The sequence below is a fragment of the Vulpes vulpes genome, chromosome 3 (genome assembly GCF_048418805.1).
Source record: "Vulpes vulpes isolate BD-2025 chromosome 3, VulVul3, whole genome shotgun sequence".
Classification (NCBI taxonomy): Eukaryota; Metazoa; Chordata; class Mammalia; order Carnivora; family Canidae; genus Vulpes; species Vulpes vulpes.
Window position 1 is genome coordinate 129504778 of NC_132782.1, and position 17751 is coordinate 129522528.

The 17751-nt window shown below is 44.7% G+C and overlaps 1 pseudogene; it reads left to right on the forward strand.

Moving 5' to 3' along the window:
- Positions 1-13813: 13813 nt before the first annotated feature.
- Positions 13814-14662, forward strand: LOC112918339 (KATNB1-like protein 1 pseudogene; annotated as a pseudogene).
- Positions 14663-17751: the final 3089 nt, after the last annotated feature.

Below are 17751 nucleotides of genomic sequence, written 5' to 3' on the forward strand. Positions count from 1 at the left end.
AATTGCTCATCCCCTCCAGCCAAAACTTAATGAACCAAGGAGTGGGCATAGGCACCTGCTCCAATCCGTCCTTTCCTGGGACAGATTCCTTTGATGCTGGGAGTAAGGAGCATGTTCTGCTGGGTTGAGCTGGGGCCATGGTGGTGACAATGGCACTGCAGTGCAGCCTCTACCCCTACCCAGTCCTGCTTCCTTTACTCCCTCACAGATGTGGTGCTGAGCACTCACTCGAATATCTTGTTGTTTGTTGACCACTTTCTCAGAGTGGTCTCCCAGGAAACAGACCAGAGAGGAAGAAGAGGAGGATGAGGATGAAGTGGGGATATTTGATTTTATGGAGAATTTTTCTTCTATTACAAAGTATAATTATAAATACAAGCATTCAGGAAGTCCTGAGAGTCTCCAAAACCTTTTTCCAAGGAAGCCTCAAACCAGCAACCTTTCCATCAGCTACCAGGAATGCTAGTGTAACATAGAGGTGGTTTTGCCTAAAGGCTAGGAGTGCCCAGATAGCCTCTTACAGATGTGTCCAGCTTTGAAATTCTTTCAATTATGCCTTACATATCCAAGAGCTGTCTTGGTAGATGATTTCAGAGAGATCTTCAGTTTGCATGGGTTGAGATTCAATGCCCTTTTTTGCTGAACAAACATGGACAATGAATGCCTCTGGATGAGCAGGGTTGATGCAGCCTTCAGCCAGCCTGGGAACCCAGTCGCTTCATTGCTCCATCACTGACTCATTCCTGTCCTCCAGTCTCTGGTGGGCAAATCTAAAGCAGGCATTTCAAGGGCTAAGGCACTAATAACCTTCTCTGGAGCAAGACAGAAACCCTCTCACAAAACTGAGCAGCCAAGGGCTGGGGCTGCTTCACACACCATGGTCCAAGGGGTGGAGTAAAGGCTGATACCAGCCTGTCCTCTGCTTTGCTGAGCCCTGGGACCAGGAGACACTGTATCCTCCCAGAAGACAGGATGCCTTTGTCCAGTCTTCACATAGGCACTGCACTTAGGAGTTTCTCCCTGCCAGGAGTACATCTTCCCTCCTAATCATTTTCCCACCTCAATTAAAAAGAGGCTTGGGGCCCCAGCATGAAAGATTGCCAGGAACTGGGACACACCTATACTGGGCAGGTTTGTTCACAGCTCATGGGGCATAAAGACTTAACTCACTTTTCACATTAAATTTCACATTGGATATGACAGCTAAATCCCTCATTGTCATTTCAATGACAAAAACGATTTGGAGCATTGGGAAAGAACTTGCTTTATTTATTCTTTCAGAAATAAAACTTTTCCTGCAGAGACTTCACAGGGTTTACTTATAATCTTAGCTCATAATCAGACAAAAAGATTAGAGCTGGGCACGTCGGGTTTTTTGAAAAGCTTTAGAGTGAGACGAAAGATGAGCAAATACAATCTTCCTTTTTTTTTTTTTTTTTTAATGCCCAGGCCAAAATGCAGGTAATATCAATATCTTGAAAACTTTCCTGTGGAGGTAACTCTACCTTTCTGTACCACAAGTATATGAAGATGAATATCAGGTCCTGCCAGAGACACCTGGCAGCCCAGACCTCATGGCCAGGGCCTGTTGGTCACTCTGAAGGGGCAGACAGGCCCCAGGTAAGGGGCAGGGCAGCCCAATTCTGGGAAGCTACAGACCTGGCAGTGAGACATGGGCTGCGGGTCCTGGTTGGTGAGAGCAATCAGCATATTTGTGCCCCAAATCCTGGTTCTGAGTAGGAGGGGGAGCCTCTCTAGAGATAATCAGAATCAATGAAAGAAAGATATGGCCTTGAGTTGTTCTCCAGACCCATTTGACTTCATGTTAATAAGGGAAGACACAAAACGAAATCTCAAAAGAATAGGCTAGCCTGAATGACAAGCTCAGTGGATAGCACTTCTTGGGGTAATGTGAGCAATGGTTCCTTTGAGTTTAACTTGGCTTTTACTGAGGCGCTTCTTTCTAACAGGAAAGGAAAGTAGTAACTGACTAATATATTAGCAAGAGTGAGTTTGTCATGTGGAACCAACAGAACAAGAAGAGAGGTCTGAATGTTGTAGGAAGATTGGAATGAAGATAGGTGGGAACCTGGAAGTGAAGGAGAAAGGGGGCCTGAAGGCAAGTTGTTCTCATCCTGCAGGCTCACCTTTTCCATGGGCTTGTTCTGGGTTAAAAGGAAGGGCCATACCCGGTGCTAGCCTCTGTTTTGTAGCACTGTGTCGGGACACGTGTATTTCCCAGTTTCTGCACAACAGGGGTGCCTTAGACTTCCAGACATAAACAAAAATCCCACAGCCTGAAGCTCCTGAGTCAGGCATGGGCCACGGGCCCCCACTAGGATCAGAGAACAGCTAGCCCTACTAAAAGCTGAGCCTCCTTGAGCAAATCTGTTTTGAATTCCAAAGCTAGCATGAAGCATCTAAGAAAATAAATACAAGGCGGAAATAACTGTTAGGAGGAATACAGCTGCTCTATTTGTTCTGTGGGGTTAGGTACCTGGAGAAAGCCTTCCTCCTGCAAAGAGAACAGCATGTAGGATTTGGAGAAAAAAAGCAACAAAACACCCCGAGAAGGTGCAGCTCTGGGTTATCCGCATTTCTTGTGTTCCAAAATGTTCTTCTGCCCAAAAGATCTTAGATCACGTGGCAGTCTTCCCATCCATGCACCTGTCTATCTATCCATCATCCACCCACTCATCCATCCAACCATCTAGCCATCATCAACTAACCCATCCATCCATCCATCCATCCATCCATCCACCAAACATTACTTGATACCCATTACATGAGCCAGGCTAAGGACAATTGGCCACATATACTCATATACTCACCGGGTGGGCAGGAAGTCGGTAGTTCTTCTCTTTAAGGAAATAACTGACAGACATTATAAGGCCCAGTAAGATGCTGTATAACATAGACATAAAGAGCACAGACTGTAGAGTTAGCTGTGTGTTACCCATGATTCTGGCCCTTTCTGGGCATGTGGGAAAGTTAGCCTTTCAGTGCCTCAATTCCCTCTTCTGTAGGATGAGGGAGTCATAATAGCTCTTATCCTACAGCTTGCTGTAAGAACTGAATGGGACAATTAATGTAAAGTGGTTGTTAGTACAGTGCACATATAAGTACAGTGCACATAAGCATATATAAAGTGCTTAATAAATTTTAGCTCATATTATTCAAAACAGGAAGACCACAGTGAATTCTGCAGAGTCTAAAAGGTAATGGGAAGGTGGAGTTTCCTAAGGGGCAGAAAGATGTACCAGAGGCCATGACCAAGCTCTGGGGACACTTTACAAATGCCCTGGGCAAGTAAGGAGCAGGTTGGTTGGTGGGGAGAGTGGTAAGTTAAAATGTAGGGTTTCCTCAATATGTTTGTCTTTATGTTCCCAGAGGTCCAGTAACACTTCAAGCCATTGGTTCTGCCACAAAGCATCCTGGCAGGGAGAGCCAGGAAATGGGGAAATGTTCCCAGAAAGAACAGGGCGGGCAGGTCAGAAGATGTAGGTGGCAGAGATCTTGCAGGATCCTGATAAGGGCAAACCATCAGCCTGGCAGTCTGCTGAGGCTTGGGGAGACAAGAGAAATGTGGGCCTGTGGGGCCCTGGATTTTCACTATTAAATGTTACGCAAGGAAGCAGTTGATAAGGATGAGAAGTTGGAGGGGAAAGAAATGTCAGGTCTAAGGCTGAGGGGTTCATGGTCAACATGGCAGCTTCTACAAACCCATCTAGAATGCCTGGGAAAGGGAGAGACCCTGGCTAGGAATCAAACATCTGGGTGATAGAGAGAGACCAGATAATGCTGGGCCTGGCAGAGGAGAGAAGTAAACACCCAAAAGATGTCCCACAGGCTTCTTTTGGCTAGTTTGTCTCAGGAACACAGGAGTCAGGGTTGGGATGGGGAGGATGCTGTGATTCATGGGAAGAGCCTCCTCCTAATGCTGTGTCCTACAATTAAACTCTCTGGGACTCCTTCTATATATCTTGAAGGGGGAAGGGAGGTGTCTGGGCACCCCTTGCAGATGGCAGTGAGGGCCACCACCTGCCCACCTCCTTATCAGAGGGACAGGATAGATGTAAGCCTGATGAAGGCTGGGGACCCAGAACAAAGGAAGGAGGGATTCCTGAAGAATCCTGCCTGCTGATCCTGAATCTACTCTAGGAGATGGGCTAGGAAGATGGTGGTTAAGTCCAAGATTATGCAATACAGAGCCCACTGCTTTAGGGGCACACACCCCTGAGATCCTGGCAAGGCTGCTCCAAAGACTCTGAGACAAACTGGCTGCGCTGGTCCAGGATGTGCCATGGACATGACACCCAGAGAATCCCACCTTGTCCCTTGAGACACACCAGGCTGGGCTCAAAGGCCATTCACAGACTCCTAAGAATACGAATCACCCCTCCAGATATCTGCAAAACTAAGGAAGCTTGTTTGTGGTCAGTCTTGGCTCTAAATTACTGTTTCTACTGAATTCAGTTTCTTTCCTTTTTTTTTTTTTTTTAAGATTTTTATTTATTTATTCATGGGAGACACAGAGAGAGAGAGGCAGAGACACAGGCAGTGAGAAGCAGGCTCCCTGCAAGGAGCCCGATGTGAGACTCGATCCCGGATCCTGGGATCATGCTCCCAGCCACAGGCAGACACCCAACCACTGAGCCACCCAGGCGTCCCCTGAATTCAGTTTCTAATTCTGCTTCCTGTTCTGTAGATGCTGGCCTAGTTTCATGCCAGGGAAACCCGTTTATGGAGCTCGGCCCTTTCCTTGGATTTCCACCAAATCTGTGTGAATGCCTGTGAAACAGGTTTCCCTGGAGGAGTGAGGAGGCTGTGACAGGGTCACATCACCGCAGAGCAAATGATTGTAGATGGTCAAGCTGACCGCCTTGTTCTTGGCAGTTTGTTGTCCTCCCAACCGTGTGCCTTGTCATCTTTTCTTGCCAACCCCTCCGCAACTCATCATTTTCTGCTCTCCTCCACCCACCCCCCAAGTTTCTGTTATACACTAATTCAGAAAGATTCAATTATTAATTAAATCAATTTAATTTTTGATGTACTTGTCTTCAGCTAAGGCATGATTCAGGATCTCACCTTCTATCTCTAGATTTTTATCAAGGTCTGTTCTTCAAAAGGGAGAGGCCCCTCTAGGAGAGAGTTAAACTGATTTTTTGTTGTGCTTTGCTGAGCCTGACTGAAGGTAGACCACAGAAGGGGAGGGATGTTGCTTCTCTTTAGGCCCTGGAAGAACTAAGCCTTGTTAGGCCCTGTGAAATGTGTGCGGCTGGCTCAGGACGCAGAGGTAGCCCGACAAGGCCCTCCTCGTTCCTGTGCCTGGGAAAAACATTCTCTGTGCAGGTGGGAAGAATCACATGCTTGCTTCATCTCCAAAGATCAAGGAATAACTTTGGACTGTGGTGGCGGGTGCTCTTTCCAGATCAGATGCTCATCAAAGAAGCTAACCTGAGGTCACTGATGACGAAGCTATTTCTTTTAGTAAAAATCGAACAAAACTTTAACCTCACTGGAAAAAAGGTAATATAGTGGTTCCGAGTAGTTCCTGTGAGCACTGTCTTGCTATGCTGTCCCTAGAAAAGGGGAAATGAGCCATCTCTCCCCTGTGCATTCACTGTCCACCCGGGGAAATACACAGGGAACAGAAGGGACTTGATAGTTGTCGACAGGTCCAACAACCCTTACCTCAGCACAGACTGGTCCCAGGTTGGGTATCTTGAATATGTAATCCCAGTTAATCTCCAGAGAGAATCTTCAGAGATTCTCTAAGAGATTTATGTCCATTATATGGATGAGGAAACCATCACTCGGACAGGTGAAGCGATGTACCCTAAGTCTTAAAGCCAGCGAGAGGTAGATGTGGGTTTGCATTCCATTCGCCTTCCTCCAAATTGCGGTGGCTTTCTACTATCGTCCCCACCCACCCTCATCCCACGGTGATGTAGAGGGGAGCAAAGCTACGAAAAGCACAGGGAAATGCCTGCAATCTGCAGAATGCAGAAAGGAGCAGTAACACTGAGACCCCGAGCGGTGCTGTGCAACCACAGTCTGTGTCTTTAGTTAGTTCTTACATTTCTTTTGGTTCTTGGGAAGATTCCTTTGGGAAGACTCTAATCTGTCTCAACTGAACAAAAGGCAAGGATATTTTGTGATTGTCTTGTCAGGATGATGGCAGCTGGGATTTTGAATACCTTCTAACTTTAGTTGCAATTGTCAGATATGATCATGACTTTTCCCTCTGAAATTATACCTTGGAGTCATCCGACGTTGGGAACTTTACAGGGTACTTCTTCAATCAATTTATCTGGAACAACAAAATGAGTACCTATTAGTCTTAAGCCATCTAAAGCAACGCTGACGTAGGATCCTATGGAAGATTTCTGGCAATACAGGGAAGTAGGGGTAAGAAAAATCTGACACACATTTGGTACTTACTTCTGGGAATCTGACTCCTCAACTGTTGGAGGCCACATGAACAAATCATATAAAGATCATGTTAAAAATCAATACTACTGCACTCTTTCTTTTAAAAATAAGTGGTTGTCTTATGAAGTCACAAATAAAGAAAGGATTATTGAACTTAGGGTAAATTTTCCAACAATATCACACCTAGGTTTTAAAAAGTGCTGAATGTCGAAGGCAACCTGGATGGATTTGCAGATGAGATGCTCTGAAAAGCATAAGGCACATTGGAAAGATTCCATTAAAAGCTTTGCATTGTGAATGGGTAAAGCCGTATGTCTGCATTATAAACATGATGTGATTTTTAAATATATCCCTTGAACTATTAACGTATTAATCAGTGTTTATAGATTAACAGTGTATGTGATTTTAAGTATGTATAAATAATTAAAAGATATTAATTATTATATGCAGATATTTGTCTCTTTCATTTCTATCCTGATACATCAACAAATCAAATCCTTTTTTTTTTAAGATTTTACTTATTTATTTGAGAGAGAGAGAGAGAGTGCACAAGCAGAGGGGAGAGGCAGAGAGAGGGAGGAGCAGACTCTCCACTGAGCAGGAAGCCCGACGCAGAGCTTCATCCCAGGACCCCAGGATCATGACCGGAGCTGATGGCAGATGCTTAACTGACTGAGCCACCCAGGCACCCCCAGCAAAATCCTCTCTTAAACTCTCATTGGGTAAATGGGGCTGCTCTCATATTCAGGTCGCCTCACATGCAGTACTTACTCGATGTCTTCTATCCATAACCTCACTGTCATTGAAGGGATGGCAAGACCCTAACTCATATGCATTTTAGCCCAAAACACAGTCTGTCCTCAGTCAAACATTGTTGAGCTGCCACTGTCATTTTGGAGATACAGAAATCAAGACTCCGAGGGATAGAAGACTGGGCCAAAGCACACAACAGATAACAGGCAGAGTTGGCTGCTTCTAGATCAGTTTCCTGACACTCCAGCCAAGGCACAAGCCAGTATATCAAGCTGGAGAGCATGGAAACGTTTCCTCCTCCGCTGGGATCGGAGCCCCAGCCCTGGGCAAAGACTACGATGGCTTGGCCTGTTCGCCACAGAGCAGGAGGCCATCTGGAGACATGATACTCTTGGATCTGGCCACTGCCCAGGCAATGCCACACACATCTATTTGGCCTTTTGCTAATTGGTTACCAATTCATGAATGTTGTGAAGCAAAACTGACAACATTTGATTTAGATTCCCACTTTTTTTTTTTTTTTTTTTTTTTTTGCCATTTCGGACATTATCTCTTTTCTGTCACATTCTTTTCATCGCGTGATAGCAGTGCTGCATGCTGCCTGTGTTCTCATGTGAGCAGCACTGCCTGGGAACTCACTCCCAGCACTTTTTTGGAGGGGATAAGTTCCATGGAAAATTATCAGATGTGCAATAATGTACAAAATACTAGGAAAAGGGCTTGGTGGAACACGCATTGCAGCTAGGTTGCTAATGCTTCAAGTTGGCATGTGTTTTGGTCACTGACACTGAATTTAGTCATGTTTGGAGGAAGTTTTTTCTTTTAATCATATTTTATTAAGATGTGGAGACATATTCTCACAAGTTAAAAAAAGAACTGTGGTCTCCCAATATGATCGTAAGAACAGCACTTTACAGAAACATTAACATTCTCCTAAGTCAGAAGCGTATGGAGAGTGTGTCTGTGCGTTTCATTCCTCCTCAGTTCTGGACAAGCCAAGCTTTCAAAGGGACAGGACTGTCCCTTGGTGGGGCCATGCTGCACTCATAAGAGGTTTTTTTTACCTTGCTGCCTTCCCACTGCCTTCCCACTGTGATTGATCAAAATGTCCTTTTTGATATCCCAGCTTTTCCTTTCCATCCCCTTGTGAGGCCCCAGCTAGCTCTGAGGTTCCCCATAAATATTCTTCCTAGGAAATCAGTTGGGAAGGCATGCCTCCTTCTCAGCACTTGGGTCCCAGGAGAGTAGGTGAGAGGGGGACTCAGTGGATCCCCTGGGGCAGGGCCTTCATTGCCACCATGGGAAAAGGCTCAAGAACCAAAGGTCTCAGTCTTCGGTGGAGATGTGTCAGGGTAGACCGTGAGAATGCTGTTTGGAGTTCCCTTGATGCTTTCCCAGGGCCTGGGACAAGACAATCCTGACGAAAGGGACCAGGTCCCAGCACCACTCTACTCTTTGCCTTACCCCTTGCCTCAACTCTCTGTCCCCAAAACCACCTCTGTGAATGGGCCTCAAGGGGCCTACCTCTGAGTGTGGCTTACATGGGAAGACCATTCCAGGTTCAGACTGCTGGCAGGGGTGGGGGAAACACTTCACTTCCTGAGCTTAAATCACCACTGTCGAGAACAAACATTTATTCTGACACCCTCTGAGTGACAGCCTTGAAGTCACTACAAATTTGCTGATTCAGAAGGACCAAAGCCAAAAGGCAGTTGTTAATTCTCAGCATGATCTAGAATTTGTTGGTATAGACATCATTCTTTTCTTCCCTGATTTATACATGCATATAAGTCACCACCTAAACCCTACAAAGGAGTCTCACTGTTTCAAAGATCAAGTCCAAATCTATTAGGGGACCTTGCTTACCCCTATGGCCTCACACTGTACCACTGACCCCACTTTCTGTGCATCCAACCATCTTGTTTTCTTCCTGGGGAGATTTCGCAAGATCCTTCAATCCTAGCAGGACCTCCATCCCTGCCCCAATTCTGCACTCTCGTAACAACTCAGCAACCCTTGCAGGACTTACATTAATGCAGTCAAGCAATTAATTGATTGGTTAGTTATTTCACAGTCCAGGATATCAGCTCCCAGAGGGCTTGTCTGTCTTATCCCCAAGACCTTAGGACTGTGCCTTGCACATATAATGAGTACAAAATATTTGTTTGAATGAATATCTGTTTGAATGAATAATGGATCGAGGTATCAGACTGGGCAGCCGCAGAGTACAGGGGAGTGTTTGACCCAGCTGACTAGCTCCAGGAGCCAGAGGCATGCAGCCTGGGTGGGTGACAGAGGCAGCCAGGGGACAGGCACAGGGCAGCTCAGCCATGAAGTATTTCATAAGAAGACCTCAGGCTTCCCTGCTGGCTGAGCTCCTCCACTGTTGAGCAGGGAGGACACTCAGACATTTGTCTCTCTGGTTCCAAGTTTTTCCGAGCAGCACGAGAGTGGAAGGAAAAACAGTTTAGAAGGAAACACAACATTCTTTTATTCTTGAAAGTCTGAAAGTTTTCATGAAGAATAGCACAAGTTTGAGCGGCTGTATTTATTTGTCACCCTGAGTGGCCCAGAAGCGACCCGGGTCGTCTGTGGGAGTAGGAAAGTCATGCAGGTGATTGTGGCTCCCACGGAAAGAACTCTGGGGCTTTGGAGTCAGAAATACTTGGGTTCAGATCTCTGTTTCCGCTTGCTAGCTATGTGAACTCAGGCAAGGGACTACACCTCTCCTTGAACTTCAATAGCCTTATCTGTCAAATGGGCATAATTACTGTGTAACTGCAGGACTGAACAGATCGCTAAGTGCAGAGTCTGATGCAGGGGAGGACTGTAAGTAAAGAAGAGCTGCGATCGCTGATGGCTTATCACTGTTAGCTCCTGGAGGGATGTTCAGCTTTGATCCCACTGTGAATTTTGACCCTTCTTTTTTTTTTTTTTTTTTTTTTTAGGGGTTATATAACGATCCACTGTAAGGCAGGAGTGTATAGTGCAGTGAGTTTGTTTTTCAAATAAGAGGAAACATTTTTCCCTCTTTTAACAGCTCATTGTTCACATGTAATCCAATTACAGTGATGTTTGGGAAACTTTACAGTTAGGATTACCAGCAGCGATCAATTCTCTCTTGGCATGGGGAGAAGGAAAGGCCACTTCATTCCGCCGCCCTGGAAATGCTGGGCTCAGGTGTGGAGGCCCAACACTAGGTGATGTTAGAAAGAACACACAGAGACACACATTCCTGGGCCATGAGCATGAGGCTCTTGTCTGCTCCTTATAAGGAACCAGTTATCATCAGGCCCACAGAAAGGTCACTGCTATTTCTCTCTCCTCAAGTGCCTGAAATCAGTTTTCCTCAGAGGGGTGAGGCGGTGATTAAGCAGGATAAATATGCTGCACTTCGTGTAACCAGTTATGAGGATGTTGACAGACCCTTGCAGCAGAGCCGGCTGTTTGAGTTTTTGTCTGATTCGGGGAGTCTCAGAAGACATCCTTGGATGCGTCCCCAGCCCCTCCCTGCAGGGGGCAAATGAGCCTGAAGATCCACTTTTGCAGCCAGAGAGCCAACGGCAAAAGTTGGCCTGGTTGAGGAGCTGGATCTGGAGCTGTGTCTATGCCCTTCACTCCTGTCTGCCTTTGCCCATCACCAGTAGCCCTGGAACACTGATGTGTGAAGCTGGTGGCTATTGGGAGGAGAGGGAGCCCAGAATATGGCAGGTGAGGCTTTCCCGCCTCTCAGAGGGTCAGCTCTTCACCCCTCTCAGAAGTGAGGACCTGGGGTGGCCACCCTGAAATCTCCAAGGCCTGAGCCTCACTTCTCCTGCTGCATCCCCCGACCCATCCATCTGACTCCTGTTCTCGGGGCTGCACTGCACCAACTCACACCCAGGGCATAGTCTGACATCCCACAGTCTGGTGTGGACCGTGGTGCTCTCCTGGGCACACTGGTCTGGCCTCCCTGCCAACACCACAGGTTCTTCCTAAGCAGATGTACAGCTTGCACCTCATCTGTCACCCTGCAGGGCCCAGCCCAGGAGCTAGGCCTAAAATGGGTGCTGGGGGAAAGCTTGTTGATGGCTCGATGGAAAGTTGATTAGGCCACATGGCCCAAAAGGCCTGGATGATCCCCTCCTTTCTGGGAGAATGAGTCCGAGGTTGCTGAGAGCTGGTTATCTGAAGGCATTTAGGTCTTTCCCACCTGACCCTTGCTCCTAGTTATGCCTGGAGCTGACCGGGGCCCAGCATTCCCCTGTCCCTTCCTCTGGCGAGTGGCCACATTTCAATCCACTTTCAGATTCTCCTCCAGTCCCTGTGAGCGAGCCCTGCTGTGTGCCCAGTGCTGTACTCAGACATCGGTGCAAGGGACGCAGAGCTGCCCCCTGCCCCCGGGAGCCTTCTGTGTAGTTCAGGAGTGAAAACCCACACCGGGAGTACCTCCATCGGTGCCCTTCCCGCATCGACCTTTCTTCTATCCCTTGAGATTTTTTTTTAAAGCTTTTAACTTATCAATTTCCTCCTGTCACTATCCAGAGCCTGGAACTCAGACCAACTTCTCAATGTCCCCTTCATGGTCCTCTGACATCGTTTAAAGACCTTCTTGTCTTTTATGGGCTATACTGTTAATCGCTATAAGAGGCATGAGAAAGTCACTAGGTAAATACCCAGTAGTGCAATTGCTGGGTCGTAGGGTCGCTCCATTTTTAACTTTTTGAGGAAACTTCATACTGTTTTCCAGAGTGGCTGCACCAGCTTGCATTCCCACCAGCAGTGTAAGAGGGCTCCCCTTTCTTCTCATTCTTGCCATTTGTCATTTCCTGACATGTTAATTTAAGCCATTCTAACAGGTGTGAGGTAGTATCTCATTGTGGTTTTGATTTCTATTTCCCTGATGCCAGTGGATATGGAGCATTTTTTCATGTGTCTGTTGGCCATTTGTATGTCTTCTTTGGAGAAATGTCTGTTCATATCTTCTGCCCATTTCTTGATTGGATTTCTTGTTTTGGGTTATTGAATTTGATAAGTTCTTTTTTTTGAATTTGATAAGTTCTTAATAGATATTGGATACTAGCCTTTTATCTGATATGTCATTTGCAATGCCTTCTCCCATTCCATAGGTTGCCTTTTATTTTTGACAACAAAAAGAAATAAAAGGCATTCAAGTTGGCAACGGAGAAGTCAAACTCTCACTCTTTGCAGAGGACATGATACTTTATGTGAAAACCCAAAAAACTCCACCACAAAATTGCTAGAACTCATACAGGAATTCAGCAAAGTGGCAGGATATAAAATCAATGCACGGAAATCAGTTGCATTTCTGTATACTAACAATGAGACCGAAGAAAAAGGAATTAAGGATTTGACACCATTTTTAATTGCATCCAAAACTGTAAGATACCTAGGAATAAACCTAACCAAAGAGGTAAAGGATCTACTCTAAAAACTACAGAATATGTATTAGGAAATTGAGAAAGACACAAAGAAATGGAAAAACCTTCTATGCTCATAGACTGGAAGAATAAATATTGTAAAAATATCTATGCTATCCAGAGCAACCTACACATTCAATACAATCCCTATCAAAATACAACCAACATTTTTCACAGAGCTGGAACAAATAATCCTAAAATTTGTATGGAACCAGAAAAGACCCCAGAATAGCCAAAGGAATGTTGAAAAAGAAAACCAAAGCTGGGGACATCACAATGTCTGACTTCAAGCTGTATTACAAAGCTGTGATCATAAGACAATGTGGTACTGGCACAATAACGGACACACAGATGAATGAAACAGAATAGAGAACCAAGGGGCAGCCTGGGTGGCTCAACAGTTTAGCGCCGCCTTTGGCCCAGGTTGTGATCCTGGAGACCTGGGATTGAGTCCCACATCAGGCTGGAGCCTGCTTCTCCCTCTGCTTGTGTCTCTGCCTCTCTCTCGCTCTGTGTCTCTCATGAATAAATAAATAAAATCTTTAAAAAAATATAGAGAACCAAGAACTCTATGGTCAACTAATCTTCAACAAAGCAGGAAAGAAAAAAGAACAATCTCTTCAATAAATAATGTTGGGAAAATTGGACAACCACATGCAGAAGAACGAAATAGGCCATTCTCTTACACTGTATACAGGGATAAACTCAAAATGGATGAAGACCTAAATGTGATAAAGGAATCCATCAAAATCCTAGAGGAGAACACCGGCAGCAACCTCTGTGACCTCAGCCACAGCAACTTCTTGCTAGACACTACTCCAAAGGCCAGGGAGACAAAGGCAAAAATGAACTATTGGGACGTCATCAAGATAAAAACTTCTGCACAGCAAAGGAAACAGTCATAGAGAAATTCATCTGCTTTAGCTTTTCCCCTTTACCTGAGACGGGCAGGGCCAGCCGAGGGGCCTCTACCAGCCAGTGGCTGTCCCTGCCTGCAGCTAGCTGCCCCGAAGTGGGACCTGACTGGGAGCAAAGGATTGCTCCTGAGGTCATCAGCTCCAGGACTGGGTCGAGGCACCACCAGTACTTAAGAAATTATGGCATCTGAACCCAAAATGTTAAAAACTGAAATTTTTGCAGTAATACTGAGGATTGCTTCATTGATGTTACGAAAAAAAATAAAACAGAAACAGAAACAAAAAACAATGTCTAATCTCTCCAATAGGAACATGATGAAAGTTAAGAGATCTCCAAAATGGTTAGCTGCTTACTTAAACAGAACAGTTAGGACAAGCTACAAAATGCCCAGATAAACTACATAAGGTCATCTACGGCAGGAAAAAAAAAAAAAGTTCATCCTTTTCCAAATCCTTGTCCTGGAAAACAGTCTCCTAGATGTGGGGGCTGTGACAAGGCCGAGAAGAGGAACTGGCTTGTGCCAGCCACCTGCCTGTACAGTTACCCTATGAGAGTCCAACAGATTTCGTTGATTCCAGTGATTCTTCAGGGACAGGAAGCTCAATATCAAAATATAGTGAGTGATTTCCCCTGAGGTTCCTCAGAACTGTGAGGCAATGAAACAAATTTAGCTCAGCAGGAATTTGGGATTGAATATAGCTTTAACTTTCCAAAGAGTGAGAAGTACAGGTGAACTTGCAGCTTGCTTGGTGAGGATAGGAGCCTTCCTGTACTCACTGAGAATTTATGGGAAAGAAAAAGCATCTCACCGGACTACTGGGTAGACTTGTTGCCTCTAGGAAAGTCACGACTTAGAGGCAAATTAGAAAAATATGTGATGATTGGTTTAACCTGGCTTCAAACATCATAAAGGTAGTGGCCAGAATAATCATCCAAACCAGAAATTATACATGGTAGAAATATTTAGATTTTTAAACAAGAATTAAGTAGATTATGGGAACTAGACAATCATTTTACTTTTGGTTTCAAGATATACTGGTCATATGGCTAAGGATGTATTACAGCTGTACTCAGAGACTTCATTTTTGTTATTTGAAACATCCCAGGACCCTATGACTTCCAAAAACATGTCTTAACTGAAAATTTTGAACTATGGAAGAAATCAAAACCATCTTTTTTTCTTGTATAAAAAAGCTACATAGAGAAGTCACTAATGAAATCTTAACAGCCTATTTCACATAGAAGTAGAAACTTCCAAAAGGGATAGCTTCAAATTCCATGAAGGGAAAGTGCCCTATGAAGATGGTTACTTTTATGGCATTTGAGGTTGATTCATTTGGTTATTTGGTAATGTTGTTTAAGAACCACTGGGTCTTAATACCATACTGCATATTGCATAAGAATGTAAGTTAAACTGTCTGAAAAAGAATAAGACGGGGTGTTACTAGGAACCACAAAGACTGATTCAAGATTGTGCTTCAGAAGTCCCTGAAACGTGTGCAGAGATTTTCTCATGTTGAGACCGTTTTGAAAGTTTAAAAATGTCATAGCAAATAATATTAAATTTTTTTTGTCTACATGATACCGTGAATGCAAAATGCTTTCGTTATTAGGAAGCCAATGTATTATGACACCAATATCTGTTTTACAAAATTAAAACCAGCCATGTTGCTGGCATGATAAATCATGAAATTAAACCAGGGGTTTACATTCAGGTATAATGCTGTTGCTGTAATTTATTTCACACAATTTTTAAAAGTTGAGGATATTTTTAGTGTCGTTTGTTTTGTTTTGCAAGAATCATGAGGTCATGTATGTATGTGTGGTCCCTATAGAAAAGAAAAAAAATGAATATATTTGTATGATGATGATGCTTCACTGGAAATGTGAGGTCTGTTAATCTATATTCAATTTTTATTGTATATGGATTTCTAATATTTTCCGTTCTGTATCATTTAAGCTTCCTTTGAGCAAATTTACTAAGCTTTTCTTTAAAAAAAAAGTTCATGTGTTTTGATCAATCCATCTGCAAAATTGGAGATGAACAGAAAAATATGAAATAATCAAAAACAAAGATTTATGTACAATATTAATGATTGAAAAAACCTATTACTTTGAAACTTTTGAAAATGATGTTTCTAGGAATTTTTAATGATGTGAAAAAATGCCCAAAATATGTTAAGTGAGGGACACCTGGGTGGCTCAGCGGTTTGGCGCCTGCCTTCGGCCCAGGGCATGATCCTGGAGACTCTGGATCAAGTCCCACATCAGGTTTCCACATGGAGCCTGCTTCTCCCTCTCTCTGCCTCTCTCTCTCTCTGCTTGTGTCTCTGCCTCTCTGTCTCTCTCATGAATAAAAAAATAAAATCTTTAAAAAATATATGTTAAGTGAAAATGAAAGAAAAAAATGAATACCTTCCCACTCACAAAATTATATGACATATGTATGTATGTCTGTGTGTGTCACTATGTGTTATACTAAAGTGTACCAAGATGTTAACATGTTAACAGTAGTTCTTTCTGAGTGCTGGGAACTTAGGCAATTTTTTTCTTTTTGTTTTTCTGTGTTTTCCAAAATAGCTATCACCATAATTTTCTACATGATCAGGAAACAATTTTATTGAAAAAGAGAAAAGCATACTTGGAAAAGCCCCTCATAGAACAATTAAAAGCACAAAACAGAGGGCTTACTGTGTGCAGTTGCCTATATGCATCTCAAGTATCGTGTGTGTGCTTACAACGGGGCCAGGGTGGGTGTTAGTGTCCCTGTTTTCTAGATCTAGAAGATTCCAAGGTTCAGGGGGTTACGTATCTTGTCCAAGGTCCCACAGCTCTCATGGGTGACCCAGGATCTACCAGTGTACCTGTCTCATCAGGGGTGCTCACTCCCCACTCCCTGCCTCCTACAGGCTGAACCCACCCTGGTCTCAGAGGGACCCTGCCACCCCAGAAGCTCACTGCCAGCGGGAAGGCCAAAGCTGCCTTTAGAACAAATACATATGAATCTCAGGTGTGCCCAGGCCCCAGTCTAACGCTGCATAACCTGTATCTCTAGCTCCTGTGTACTCTTGGCCCAACCTGATCTCTCTCCAAGTGACACACAGGTCACAAGAGAAGGGCACCACCACCTGTGTCTTTTCTCTGCCTGTGGTCACATCCTTTGGCTTTGATGGTTTTGAACTTACCATTGCTGGGGGGACCCTCTTCCCTACCACTCAGCTCTCAGGAAAACCATCAAACTGTGTGGGCCAGGAGGGCTGGGAGTGGTGGTGGAACAGCCCCAAGGGCTCCTTCTTGGGTGCTCCCACAAGTAGCTCTGACCTTTGGCTGGTTGTGGAGAAAGTGCCAATGAGCCTCAGGGCCACCAGAGAGGACGCTGTCAGGAAAGCTCAGTAGGAATGTGCCTACAGCTCTATGTGCCTGTGGGCAACACACCCAGCCTTTCTGAGGACAGCGGCATGGGGTCCAGGAGACAACACACAGGAAAGCATATTGTCAACCAGTAAACTCTACATGAACATCAGGTGTGACCAGCTAGAAAGGGACAGGAATCAAAGGACCAGAATAGCCAGCCATGGGTTTCTTCTCTGCTTTATTTACTGCTGAATTCCTGCCACCTCAAATGGTACCTGACACACAGTTGGCACTCAGTAAAAATTGTTTAAATGAATGAATAAAGTGTCCTTGGTGGATCATCCAGTCTTTTTTTTTTTTTTTTTAAGATTTTATTTATTTATTCATGAGAGACACAGAGAGAAAGGCAGAGGGAGAAACAGGCTCCATGCAGGGAGCCTGACGTGGGACTCGATCCTGGGACTCCAGGATCATGCCCTGGACCGAAGGCAGGCGCCAAACCGCCGAGCCACCCAGGGATCCCTCATCCAGTCTTTTATTTTGTGGCATTTCACTTACCTGCCAAGAAAGCAGGTGCTGTGGGAAAGTGGGAAAAGGCACTGAAAAGGGATGGTTTCTCACTGTGTGGATTTGGGCCAGTCCTTGGTCACTTGAAGCCTCAGTTTGCCTATCTATCAAGTGGGAAGAATAATATGATCCACAGATATCATCCCAAGTGACCAGCAAATGAAAACATATAAGATTTAAAACTTTCAGGTCTATGGTGCTTTTTATCTCTAACATGTCGTGTTACAGCAGCCCATGCAGACTCTGGAAAGACCCCTCTAGATCCTCACCTAGGTTCCGGTGAGAAGTCAACCTCTGAGGTGAA